Source organism: Anser cygnoides, chromosome 19 (assembly GCF_040182565.1).
Source record: "Anser cygnoides isolate HZ-2024a breed goose chromosome 19, Taihu_goose_T2T_genome, whole genome shotgun sequence".
Classification (NCBI taxonomy): Eukaryota; Metazoa; Chordata; class Aves; order Anseriformes; family Anatidae; genus Anser; species Anser cygnoides.
In genome coordinates, this window is record NC_089891.1 from 9,740,191 (window position 1) to 9,754,786 (window position 14,596).

The following is a 14,596-nucleotide window of genomic DNA, read 5'->3' on the forward strand; positions in this document are numbered from 1 at the left end:
ATAAACAGGATGATTTGCTTGAGAGAGCATACTTCAAAAACCAGGTATTTTAGCTTTTCACCCTTACAGAGGTTCTTTCTTAGTGTTAAGTTTAGTTCTGGTGTTTCACAATCAGACAGTCCACATTTGAGCGAAACAGAATAATCTAGATTTAAGATGGTGAACATCTCGAAGTAAACACTGTACTATCAGGCAAAGTTTTACAGTGACTCAGAAGATTATAACGAAAATTCCAAAGTAGTCTGTAGAGAAACTGTGTATTATACATTCCCTGAACATATTAGGCTGTGTTTCCAATAAATAAAAAACCACGGTTTTAAAGGAGAGTTTTTAAAAAAGTCAAATAGATTTCAATTGACTTGCAATAGCAAAATAGCACTGAATTTCCTCAGCTTCAGTGGAAACCAAGTTAAATTCTTGCACTTTTTCAAACTAGCTTATTTCGTGTGTAATCTTTAAGTTTTCTTTCCCATTTATAATGAATATCAAATTCTTTCACCCAATGGAGCGAGCTAGGAAAGATGTTATCATGAGCATCTTGGTGGCACTACAGCATCCAGCTCTCGATCCCACCACGATGCCATACTGGCCTCATCCACAGCCCTAAGTCAGCTGGCTGTAAAGAAGTCTGATCCCCCTCACATCCCTCTCCAGCTATTTCTCATCAGCAGCCCATGCAGCAATTGTTTCCAACCGTTCTATTTCTGACATGGCGTATGTTTATTCTGCGGACAAATGGTGTAAAATGGGCTTTGCTCCACTGATTCCAGTTCAGCTCTGCTGACTTCACAAGAGGCAGAGTTCTGGCCCAACACATGCTGCCCACTTGGTTGGCTAGTTTGTTAATCAATCTAAATCCCAATCAATCCTACAATTATCATTTTGATGGTTTGTTTCTACCAACTGAAAGATCACTAAGTGGCAATTACTATTAATATTACTTGCAGCTGAAACACGTTTCACTTCCAAATTGTATTTTTGGTTCCAAACTTTCCACTCTTGAAGACAACAGCCTGATTTCTGTTTGCAGGAGTAAATCACATGAAGAAAAATAATCCTGTTATATCCTCCAGAAAACAAAAAAGTTAAATAATTACTTCTGTGGGCAGTGATTGCATATTTGCAGAAATACAAGATAAACTATGCAAAAGATCGGAAAAATATCTCCGATGAGGTTGCAGAACTGAGCTGCATTGCTGATGTCTTTCTTATAAACCGAGATCCTAGGGTGGCTAGTCCAGCTCTGCCTTTATTCAGCTACAGTGTAGGTTAGAACAAGCCTGCGTGCTAGGGCATCTATTTGGGGTAACATTTATAAAATACTCTAATCGGACCCTACTTCTGGGTTGACAGCCTTCCCCAGCGTATGAAGGAATTCATTCAACTAGAGGCAATGCTGACTCTGCTTTTAATACTGATATGTAGTAAGTGTCACGACGTGTAGGAGAACCACTGCCATTCCTTGCTACCACCTCATTCTACGGCTACGACCCGTAGCCACTCACTTCCATGAAAACTATGCCAATCACCCTACAATGCAAACTCCAATTCAGCTGCCAAAATGAACGATACCCCGTTTGTCCTTCTGCAGTTCAAGCTACACTTCAAGCACACTTATTAATATGCAATGCTCGACTTCCTAAACCTTTCTACTCACCTACTAATTGACTGGGTTGTGCACCTCAACACTGATGGTCTCCATTCTTTCTCCTCCATTTCCCATTTGTACTCGCAGTGGGTTACCCATCTCCACATAGCTCGGTTACTTATTAAGCAATTCCAAAACATCACTCCTGTCTCACCTTTCACCTTTCGAGAACACTCAAGTGAAAACCAAATAATTTGATGTAAAGATAAACAGTGGGATAGGCTACTCTTGGTGAATCATAAACCTAATAGCTAAAGGATGAGAGTGAGCTAAAATCCCTTGTTAGCAGCAGTCATTTCCATACATAAAATTTGTCTAAATTTTCATTTTTAAAGTCATCCACTAGAGCATACTTCAGAATCTTTCGAGTTTTCTTAGTTTCAAAGCAACACATAACTAGAGAATTCATAATAAAAATTTACTTAGATAGATAAGTGAAAACAAAATATTACCTGCTTAAAATACCATGACATTTTTAGTAATAAAGATGAAAAGTAACCTTTCACTTGTTACTTGTTTTGAAAAGATGTTAATAGCTTCACATCACTTACTGCAGCTGTTAAGAAGTCACATTATGCTCATCACCTTCTCCTAATGAAAGTTATATTACACTACTTTGCAGAGACTGCCAGGAAATTTGTTGCTTTACATTTTAACAAGAGTATAAGCAGAAGAGAGCTGGCACACATCATGCATAGCTGCTGGAAAGCAACTCCGGGCTGGCAGCTAAGATTAAAAAGAAAATTACTAAAGTATTTTCATGTTTCGACAGCGCGATGTTGATCTGGGGTATGCATACCGTGGGTGTGAACTTCCATCCTTTCCAGCTTTGGACTTGCTGGAGAAAAATACTTCTCACAGCAGCCAGGGAAGGGCGGTGGGGAGCACGGAGAGAACAAACCCAGCCTTGTGCTATGGGATCACGCTCTCCGCTGGCCTCCTGGCACGCTGCTCCTCCTGGCTGCCCCATCCCCAGCACGGCTGCAGGGAGCAGGAGATGCCAAGTGGATGCCAGGAAAGAGGGCAGAGCGTGGCAAGGAGCACTCCATGCTTTCTCAAAGCACAACCAGAAGATGTACCACACGGTTTGGGGATTTATGCTACTTAATGGAGGTTAATTCATTCTGGCCAACTTTATTCTGTCAGTTCACAGAGCTGAGAAAAACGTCTTGTTATTAAATATATATATATATATATATATACACAGAGAGAGAGAGAGTCAGCAGTCACTTATAGTTACAATGCAGTGCTGTAAATTTCAAGCTATTTTCTAAATTATCTGACGTGCGAAGGTTATCAGTATCATACATTATGGGACTTATCCCCTAAAAAACACCGTTACTAGTAGCTTTCATATATGACACAGACTGATGAGACAGAAATGAAACAGTACCGCGGTAAGTAAAAGAAACAATCTTCTCTATTAGATGATCTATAAAGGAGAAAAGCTCTTGTTGAACCCTAGTCTCCTACGCAACGTGGAGACATGCATCTGAAGAGCTTTACGGCCACAAGCATTGCAGATAACTGGGGTAAAAAGTAGCAGGACAGAAGCTGCACATTTTACAATTTGAAATTGCTTACAAAAATCCAACAGATATTAAAAAAACAACAACTATACTCCCACTTTTGGGAAAACAAAAAACAAGAAAATGAACAAAAAAACAGGCTAGATGAGACTTCTCAATAGAAGTGAGTATCTCTATACTATACCCTAGATATATTCAATAAAACAAATTAAACTGCACAGAGAGAGCACATAAAAAATTATATACAAGTTTATTAAAAAAAACAACAAGCAGTTCCAAGAGAGTCTAACTGAACTGCCAGTTATTGCCTATAGAGAAATCAGTGAGCTTTTTCAAGTGATCTTTGAGTTATTTCTGTAGTGGTCAAGATAATTCTCCCAACTCTAATTATGATTTTTTTAAATCCTAAGGACCATAAAAATTTTACATTAACTTTACACCTAAGCACATAAACCTTAAAGCTTTGTCTCCACTGTTACACTAAGTTATTTGCCTGACATCACCAGCTCTACATATACTTGCCCACATAATTTGTTTCTAGGTTTTGAGTATTGATTCTTCCAAAGGAAATGGCAGAAGAAGTCAGACGGGCAGCAGTGGGGAAATTACTCTGCGCATACAATATTTGTTGTTGGGTTTTACTTTTATTGTCTAACAGAACAAGAATTGATTCCAAATTGGACTAAGGAGTTACAATAAAACCAAAATAAGCATGAAATCACTCTCTGCATTAGTCTCTGAGCGTACTAGAGAACTTTAAGGGCCTCTGTAGTAGCTTGGAGCACTGTATAATTTTTATGTTGCTATTTTACATGCTTTGCATTTTCAGTGAGGCCACAGAATTTCCCCAAGGGACCCATTTTATGAGCTGACTTTTTCTTGTGCTTCCTGCGCGACACAAAGCAATGAATGAATTTGTCACATGGCATGCATTAGTTCATTCTAAGAATGAATATCGCAATTACATTAAATGGAAATAGGGTACTACTTCAAAACAGACAAGTCATTTAAGGATTAACTACATTTATTATTATTTTTTTAATATCTACTGCTCTTTAAATAAATTTACTAGTAATGAAGTAAACTCATGAACAGAATATATCCAGAGCACAAAGTGTAACATTTAAAGAAGAATGATTTAGCAACTCTCCTCTTTCTCTTGTTCTGAACATGATATGGTTATGACTTGAAAAAAAAATCCATTATTTTGGTTGTATTTAATATAAATGAGGCTGCTTACTATATACCAAACACACAAGTCAGAAGTGCTTCCTCTGAATATTATTAACTTAGTGAATCCACAGGGGATTTTAAAAATTGCATTACCCTAACTTTTCCAACATGTGTAATTTATAACACATCAGCTAGTTTTTCTCCCAGCGTTTCACCCCGTCTACAAGAGAGGGCTATCTCAAGAGAGTAGCTGATAGCTGCAATCTTTTCACTTAGCATTTACAATGCCTTTCTCACTAAAACAGCCCACAGCCCAGCGAGATGCAGCCTGTTCCAGGATAACAAGGTTTGTAAGGAAAACAGCCCTCTCCCCAGTCACCATCGCCTGTCCCTAAGCTTTTTAAAACTCTTTTGTAGCTGCATCAGGTCACGGAGCACCTTACGGTGCCAACCTGCAGTGCTACACATTGCCTGCTTCATGGATCGTCTTTATTTGCATTGTCATTTCTGCAGTCCTCGAAGTAGCATCAGAAACCTACCTTGAAGTCCAAGTAAACAGCCTACATGAAATCAATATTGATAAATTAGGGCTGATTCTTCATTGTGAGCTCCAAGAGTCTGCTGGCCAATAATTGCTTGCATATCCTGAGGTTCATACGTCTGACCTACAGAATACTCCATTCATTCCCCACAATTTTTCAATTTTGTCATGTTCAATTGGGCTAATTAACTGGGGGCTCTACTAAATCTCTACTACAAAGGTTTACAAAATTTAAGAGAAAGTAATGGTTAACTGCAACACTATCTTATTTGCATGAAAGGATTATACAGATCGCCCGGACAGTCTTAACTCCTCAGGTCATTAACTCCTTTACACTAAGTACAAAACAGACGGACGTCGCCGGTAAGCTGGCTTTGCAAGATCTCCAGCAGTACGCAAATACAGCCTGCATGCCTGGGAGAGACTGCATACATATTTTCATTTACAGCAATGCCGGGGGATAAAGCAATGAATATTTTCCTGCAGCTACATATGGAACATTTTTTAAACAGTTGGGATATAGTAAAATATCTCACATAGCCTATTTCCCAGATCTGTCATTTCTACTTTCAATTACAAGGAAAAGAAAGTACCTTATATTGTTTTTTCCCCAAAAACTGTGCTGCAATGCTTGCAAAACAGAAGACTTTCAAAATATTAAAGTATTTTTCAAGTACAGAATACAAAGTATTCAACACTGTTTCAACCCAGTTATTAAACTATGTACTTTTTTAAAGACAGAGATCACCATTTCTATGAAAAGTCCTTGCTAAAATTTCATGAAGCTATTAATCTTGCTCCTTTGAGGTGTCCCATTTTATAAAAGAATAATAACCCAGGAGCCATCTATCAAAACCAGAACTGAAATAGCTATTTCAAGAACTCGCAATGACAAAAAAGATGACCCACAATACCAGACTTTTTATATCACTTCTGTAGGCTCGAATTCATTGTAGATTAAAAACCTGATCTCACCAGGCTGCAGAACAGCACCAGAGGCGCTGCAGGTGCCTGCTGTAGCCTGCTTTGAGCAGTGCACAGGCACAGCAGCAAGGCAGGGCACGGCGCTCGCAATTAAACAACTAGCACAACACAAAGACCACAAATGCTTCCTGTGAAGACTGAGCGTTAGTCCTTCGAGTTTTTCACTCGTTCAGCAACGAGCTGAACCTCAGAAAGGGGATGTCTTAAACAAAGCAGCTGTCTTCAGCTTGGGATATTACCAAGCGCAGAAACAAAGGGCTGAGAGGGCGAGTAGCAGGGAGCAGCACAGGCTGTCTGTATTTCAGGCCTGTCTGAACCGACAGGATGCGATGTGAAACCGATCTCCAGAATGCAGCTGTTGGGTTTTATTCTGTAATACAGCTGGAATCCTGGACGGCTCCTTGCAGGAAGCCAACGGAAAGCAAAGAGCTTTTGGAAATCCCCGCGAACCGCCTCTGCCAGTGCTGCTCGCATACAGCGATCGTGGTCCTACGTAAGTAAGCCCTCAGTAGAAGCGAGAGGCATCGCATGGGCATTCCTCCGACATGGGAATCGCTCCCATGCCCCAAGCTCTGCCACAAGCCTTCGTGCTCAGCCACAAGATGCTAAACCTGCTGAAGACAACCATCCGAGGGACGCAGGCGATTTCTTCACCCTTCACCTGACGCTCAGCCACCCCCACGGTCAATTTATCGCAGGCTGCGCCACGCTTCACGGTCATGTTTGAATCGGTTCCCAGCTGGAAGCGTGGAAATCGGAGGAAAGACAGAGGTCGTCCTCAAACAGCTGGAAGGTTTTACCATCAGAGCTTGAGAAATATTTTACTATGAGTTTTATAGCTTGTTTTTCTCGACACTTAACTTAACAGATTAATGATACCAAGCTACGGGTGGTTGTAAACCAAAACAGTTCCTTCCTTTAGCATGGCTCGTAATGGACACAAAAACAAGTGAAACGCCAGAGCTGGATGCCAAGAGCTGCACACGAAGTATTTCAGTGTATTTTGAATTTAGGTCTATGTTTTCAGTTGTGTTTGAGAAACCTTACAACACACTAACAAAATTAATGAACCTTACTTGCCAGTAAACACAATCCACATGCTAATTCCATTATTGCCAAAAGATTTTTTGTTGTTGCTTTTTTCTTTTTTTTTTTTTTTCTTCCAGGATGTGAACAAGTGAGGCCAAGATGACATGGAACAAGCTGTTTAAAATAAGAACAGAACCATATCCCAACTACTACACTAATAGAAATAGGATGCCTGTAATTCCTGCTTAGACACAATTGTGCTAAGAGAATTAATTTCCCATTACTAACAGAACAAGCATAATCATCCAATTTTACATTTACTTGCATATATAAAAGTTATTAAAAGGATTATAGCATCCTTTGACATTAAGTTTCACACGATCATGAATCCAGAGCAGTGCAATGGGGCTTCAGAAGTATTAAAGCAAAATACTCGTGCCTTGCCCATTTATTTTTAAAAGCAGAGCAGTTCATTCTAAAGGATGAAGATCTAATCCCACAAAGTAAATGTTATTATAGCATTTCGATGCTATTTAACGTTTATGTTTGACGTAGAATTACATAAATTCAGGTAAGAAAATAATCACGATCCTTGATCTACAGGAATACCAGCCCAGACAGGCTTCCTTCCCATCAGTGTGACTTCATTTGCTCTTTCCAGTTCCTTTCAGCTTGGGGAAGTTTAAATCAAAAAGATAATTATAAAACTTCTTAAATCTTGTCACAAAAAAAAATCTTATATTGTTTAATGTTAGTCATTATCTCCATAAGAGTTTAAATAAAGCACATTTGGATAGCAAGTTTAACTCCGACAATCAGCTCATTCCTGTTTGCACAGTTCATCAGTTCTGTGGCCTGTTCTGTGGTGTATTCTGTGCTAACATGACTGCATTAAAACTGAAAGATATTAATTTTGTGCCCAACAGACACAAAAAAAAATTGAAAATCATTATTTAGTCTCTTGCTGTCACCAAAACAAATCACTTGGATATAACAAAATTGGCAGTATTCATTGCATTACTGGATTTGCAGTGCAGAACTTAGTAGCTTTAGTTAGAAGATACATAGACATTCCCAATTTGATGCCGGATTGTAATCATTATTAAAATTCAGGTCTTATAATTTAGTCTATACTGGCTATAATTTGATAATTTCATTTGCCTTCATACAAAACAGCCTTCACAGTGGTGCACTAGAAAATGCAAAGGGTAGAAGCAGGGAATGAGACGTATGGTGGGAGAAGGTGTCACACTACAGCAGCTCATGACACCCTGTAAGAATGAAGCTTTCACCTCCTCTTCTCCAGGATTTTGGACCACCGCAGTTTCACGGTCCAAGTGCCAGCAGCCCCTTGCCATTCCTGCCCAAGGCCTTGCAAGCTCCACGCCAAGAGAACACAGACTTGCATGGTAATAATTATTCTCTGCCTTTCTCAACCTACCCAAAGCATGACTTGAACAGCACAAAAGTGGGAAGGTTCAATAAACATGGCTGAAATTTTCAAAGGATACAAATTAAAAAGAAGTTCTTCTCCTTCTGGACATGAGAGATACTAATGAAACCAACTGATAGTGGATTTGGACACTTTTCACAACGGGTTCAGGCTGGGGTTTTACAACTTAACCACATCCATCCTGCTTTGCACTGTACCGTATCATGAAACTGAAGCTATTTTGTTCATTTAAGATTCTTCCTGTTGCTGTTTCTCTCCACTTTTTTGATGTTATGCAACAGATGGCCAATATTTGTTGCAAGTCTTATCCAATTAAATACATCTTACAAAGGGTCATCTGCTAGAAGCTTCAATGTCACTTTCCTCCTCTCAGCAGTCACAGAAAACACCCCAAAGTAACAGCAACCTCCCAGGAAATCAACAACAACAAACTCTGCACTAGACCAATTACAGTCTGAAATCTATTGCCAAAGTAATTTAAACCACTTAAGACAACAAACTCATAGAGAAACCAATTAAAGAATTAAGAACATTCACCCCTAGCCAATGGGTGGAAGATTTTTTTCCCCAGCATGTTTGAAGGACACATTATTCACTTCCAAGAAGCAGATTCATTTCTTAGGTCTGGTAGTTATGAAAATTACATGGCTGAGTGACTGACACAAGCTACAGCAATTCTTTCCAAATAGCAAAAGTGGTATTTATAGGAAATGCCTGTGGGTTCCGAAGTAGGTAATACACACAACAAAACATGAAACCATGGAAACAGGACATTTAATTACGAATGAATTATTTACATTTGCAGTAGAACTTTCAAAGAAAAATATTTTTCAAAACAAAGAAGTAGGTGAGGATGGGAGATTTGCAGCAAGGAAACCAATATGGCAACAGTCAGAGGAATTTCTCATTGTACGGTCACTGTAACTCTTACAACTTGGGCATGACTTCAGGCAAATTAAACCAATGGTACCCCCTGGTCTACTAATTCACCACCACATATTCGTGTAAAGCCCTGACCAGTTCCCGCATCCTGGCTCCCCGTGCTTTGCCATCTCAAACATTTGCACACTCAAGGCAACACTGCACTGGGAGCCAGAGCTGGCGCAGCGATGATTTCTCCAGTCAGGGTTACACGACCACTTTCATTTGACATATGGCACATTACTGTCAAAACCAGCGGTCCTGTCTGCTCGCTTCTATGTATTGATATTTATGCAGCCAATTTTTTTTTGGCAACGTTGGATTTTAGCTGGATCTGTTCCCTGAGCTAGCTTGATGTACAGAATGTGAATGTTCCCGGAGCACATAAACGGATACAAGACCTCCGTAGCAGCCTAGACTTATGCTAGATTTATACGAGATAGAGCAGCCACGTGCTAACGACCTATGCGAATGTCAGAACTCAATCCATCCTGCACGACGAAGTCAATGAACGGAGATGCTCTCTTCAGGCTGTCTAGATGGTTGACAAAGATATCAAAACATTTTTCAAGCACAGAAAACACTCTGAGAATTCAATCTTTATCTCAGAATATTCCTCAAAATTAAGCCTAAGCTTGAGTTCTTAGAAAACAATAACAGTTATTCTTGTTGTTCTGTCATATATGTCATATGACATACTCTCGTTGTTATGTCTTGTTATTACATCATAGGTAGAACCTTGACTGCAAATACACTAGGAACAGTATTCAAGCATTTTCCACAGTATGGTCATGACATATTTGTGCAGTTTTTCTTGGCTCACTAAAGCAGCAATATAAACAGTATTTCTCAGTTTATGTCACACAGAATGAGTAGTTTTCTCATGATGTGGCAAGGTAAATACTATTTTCTGTGCCCTACATTTACTAAAAGCAATATATTAGTGTAAGTAATAAGCGAGGCATAAACGTCAGCGACATGCTAGCAGACATTCGTCTGAGAATATTGCTTACTGTAGGACAAGCATTTCAAGCAGCAGTGAGGGACTAGAATTGAGTAAGCCATCATTCAAGCCCAAGAAACCAAAAAGAAGCATTCTACCAGAGCTCTGAGATTGCAACTCCTTTCTACTGACTGTGAAACACAAAAAGAAAGGGTCAAGTCCAAAACTGATGTAAATTACTTTCTGTTACTACTGTCTTTTCTGATTATTTTTCTTCAATATTTTACTTCGTGACATATTAGCACTTTAAAAGAGATCATAAAGGCAACTGAAAAGCTAAATCAGCGCACCTCAAATCTGTGGTTTAGGAAAACAGCCAAAAGTCAAACTAATTTCAGCTTTAGTCAACAGTTTTTAAAATCACAGATTACTAATAGGCAAAATAAGAAAGCGTTCTATTTTTTTCATTTGTGCTAAAAAAAATATACACAAATATCTCTTGAAAAGAAAATGCTCAAACCACTTTCTTTTGACATTCTGACATAAATAACTATTTCCCCCACTAACTCAACTGTCCCTTCTCTTATATACAGTGCAACAAAGCAATCAAGCCTTTTTGTAAGATGTATTTAACATCATTATAAATTAGTCATTTATGAAGTCTCCACAATTCACTCATGGACACCTGGGATGCTGTATTATTGCAAGACCACTAAAAGTGCTGGTAGGTGAATTAATTTTAAAGAGAAGTTGTTGCTAAAAGCATGGTATAAATCACCCCACTAGATACTTGGGTCAGTTAAAATGGACCTATTTCATTTTTTTGCAGGAAGGAGAAAGTATGTGGCAAAAATTAGGTGTCATCAGACTCCCTGCTTAGCCCTAGTGCTCTTCTAGCACTTCGGTGAGCCGGGCAGAGGGAAAACACAAGGAAAACCAGCCCCTCGGCCTGGCACCCAGCCCCAGCACGACATCTGGGAGCAGTTAGTCACTAGATGCATAATGCACCAAACATGGAGCTGCGTCCTACCGGGCAGCACAGCTCGGCTCTAGGCTGCAGTCAGGTCCCACGTTTCTAAATGACGCTGCTTTGGGAGCAGAACTGCCCGCATCCACGCACGCAACGCACAGCCACGAACGCAAGAACATGCATCCAGTCCCAGCAAACGTCGTGCACAGACAGGACTGCCGAGAGATTCCCATGAGCCCACAGAGAGAAAAGGCACGGATGCCATAATTAAAGCACTTCAGGGGGACAAGGTTTCCTTGTTGTTCCACCAGGCCCATACGATGCTAATGGAAAACAGCAAAAACTCAGCGCAGATGACAAAACCTCCACGTCTGTTAAACAATCCAGAAAGTCACCTTGCTTACATAGTTTCCCCAGTGCTACCACGTATGTTTATGCATCTCTTACTTCCCAAGCCAGGGCATAAACCAGATACTCAGTGCTGCCTCTAAGTCCTAATGGATCAACTTGGCAACTTTTCTCCTGAGGTCTCAGTTTAGCAACAAAGATTATCCTACAGTAAGTTTGGAGCAAGGCTTAAAAAAAAGCCACTTTCTCCCTTGCAAGATTCAAATTCTAGACCTCATACTCAATAGCCTGAATAATGCACTTTTATATAATACAGCTCATTCATTACATCTCACCCACACTTCTTAAATGCTGTTTAATATTTCTGATCATGCACAGTCCATTATTGCAGCCAAAAATGTTTTTTATTTGCAATTACTTTATGCCTTTTAATGCTGCATGCTGCAAGGTGTTTAAATCCTTCACAAATTGAGTTAAAAAAAAATGCAGAAAAACTATGAAAGCAAGATACATATAAGACTGCATGTTCTCCTTGTAAACAATGTGAAACTGTTAGAGAAGTGGCTGGAAAATAACAAATTCCAAGTAGATTCCAACTGGCGCACACAGATTAATTCGACATGAATTATGTTGAAGTGGTGTAATGAGTTCCAGGCTACAAAGTTTGAAAAAGTGAATCCCACAAACAATAGGATCGTACATCAACACACTGCTTTATAAGAAACTTTCAGTATTACTTGATGACAACATGAATTTTTGGTGTGGCAGGAACTTTGCCTTAAAGCTGTTATGGTTAATATGCAAACGTGCCGTTTGTAAATTCAGTGCAGTGTTAAAATGAGACTAAACCAGGTCTTTGGCATGCAGACAGGAGAGAGGGAGCAAGGATGTGAAGAGGTCACAACACACTGCAGCCAGAGTCTTTCCATAGGAAGTTTCTTTGGGAAATTAGTTTCTTCACTGGTTAGGATAAAACCATCTCCCTGGACTTGGAGGGCAACCCTAGAACAGCTCCTTGCCTCTGCAGCAAGAGTTCTCCTCTGACACAGGCCAACCACCACCAACCCGTCCCACTCTGGACTAGAGGGAGGAAGGTCAGTCTGCAGCTTCACACCTACCTCCCCCAGGTGTAAATCAGCATCACTGCTTAACGAAATGCTTCTGCGGCTGCTCCTCCCTGGCCCTGGGCCAGACCCTTCTTTTTGACTTACTGCAGGATTCCCTCCTGGTCACATCAGGGGCTCCCCCGCTGAGGCAGCAAAGCCCCTTCCTGCACAAGCAGTGATGGATCTACGTGTGGGCTCAGCCAGGGAACCGCAGAAAGGTCCTGGCACAGCACCACGACCCTGGCACAGCACCGCGGCGCCCGCCCAGGAAGGCGCAGCATCTTCTCAACCCAGATCAGACAGAGGAAAATTCCACTTTCAGGTTCTGTCCCATTTCCCCAGCCATCTGCTACTCCATTATTTTAGCATTACGTAGCACGGAAGCCTAAGACTTTGCTTTGGAATATCAATTGTTAAATTCCAGGGAAAAAAAATACGGAGCCTGAGTTGCATTAAATGTGATTGGTGAGAACTTGCACGGCTGAGAAACCCATCGATCTATTTGCTCTGCGACTCACTGACTGGATAGAACTCATTAGAAACAGATTTATGAAAGTGACTCAGAATTTGGAACAAATTAAAGATGAGTAACAAAAAAAAAAGGAACTGAAAAAATGTGTTCTATTCATTTAGAAATGTGCAGTGCTGACAGCACGGACTGAACCAGCTGAGGATACAGCCCCGGTCTCCTGATTTCAAAGCCTTTATATTTGTTTCTTTCTACGTCCTCGCTGCTTTACAGTACAACTGCAGAATAGAGAGGTGGGGTTTCTGTTTTGTTTTTGTTGCTTGTTTGTTTTCAATGTTTTCTTCTTCCTTTTCTTGGGTGTACTTCTGCTAAGCTAAAGCTAATAGCAGTAATACTACTAGCAATAATAGCAATACCAAGTATTAATAGGATCAGGAGCTGAGTATCAATTTTCCTACTGCACAATGGAATCTCAGTCTTTTCAAAAATCTGTTTTACAGAATACAAAACTTCTTCAATAAGATACTGTTTCAATTGCTTTCAGCTTTTATAAAAATCCTACCAAAACTGAAAACTTTTCCTTTAAGCTACTGCTACACAGCGTAAACTGATATCTCATGCCCTCCTGTTCGTGGGGGAAAACAAGAGCTCCTATTAATGTCTTCGAAGTACACAAGGTTTTTCTTAGTTTGGCTTTTACATCCATTCACAGAGCCATTAACACAGTAAGTCTATTAACAAATGCAAGGGGTTTCACAAGTTCAATTGTGGTAATTAGTCATTATTTCAGCTTTAAATGACTCTCTGCTCTAAAGAAAGATTATGGCTTTTCTTGCTCTATTACCCAATTGGCATTTAAGTCAATCTGCTAAAAATGTATCTGCTTCAATGGAAGCTGAAAATAACCTATTAAAGGAATATGCAAATCTGAGCTTTTTCTCCCTTCTTAATACTTTAATCTAATAAGAACATATTATATTACTAAGAAATTCTGGTTGAATCCGTTATTCAGCTCTCCTTAGTTCTTTCATAATTCCACTTCTGCTGTCATGAGTAAGGCAAAAATATTAAGCTACTTTCATGGCAAGATGTTTATAACAACTTAAGTTATAACACAGGTTGCAGAAAACATTAATCCCAGCTCACATTCCTAGCATTTAGCACGTGGAAGAAAGTACTTCCACAGCACACGACCCACTCAACCCCTTATTTCAAAGCAGATGAGGACACGTCTGTAGAAAGATGCACCAAAAAGTCACTATTCCCAAGATCCCTGCAGCAATGATGGATTACGGCCTTCTGAAATAAGAGTGCTTGTTCCCTTCGAATGTGCAGACACAAAAAGGAGGCCGAACTCTCCTGCGCGAACAAACACGGCGCTGGGAATTCAGCAGATCGGGTACTGAAAGCCATCGATGCTTGGCATGAAAGGGCCACATCTACGCCTTTCAAAATACTGACATAGACCCAAAAAATGGCTCT

General features: G+C 40.0%; 1 protein-coding gene across 4 annotated transcripts in view; it reads right to left on the reverse strand.

Annotated features, from left to right (window-relative positions):
- Positions 1–14,596, reverse strand: part of PRKCA (protein kinase C alpha) — a 150,449-nt gene that overhangs the window by 92,883 nt on the left and 42,970 nt on the right. The window contains exon 1 of one of the 4 annotated variants that reach the window (XM_066980339.1): positions 5,867–5,885. The exons of the other annotated variants lie outside the window; for them this stretch is intronic. The gene's annotated coding sequence lies outside the window, so the exon portion shown is untranslated. Of the gene's footprint in view, positions 1–5,866; positions 5,886–14,596 lie in introns of those variants that run through there. 4 annotated transcript variants of the gene reach the window in all.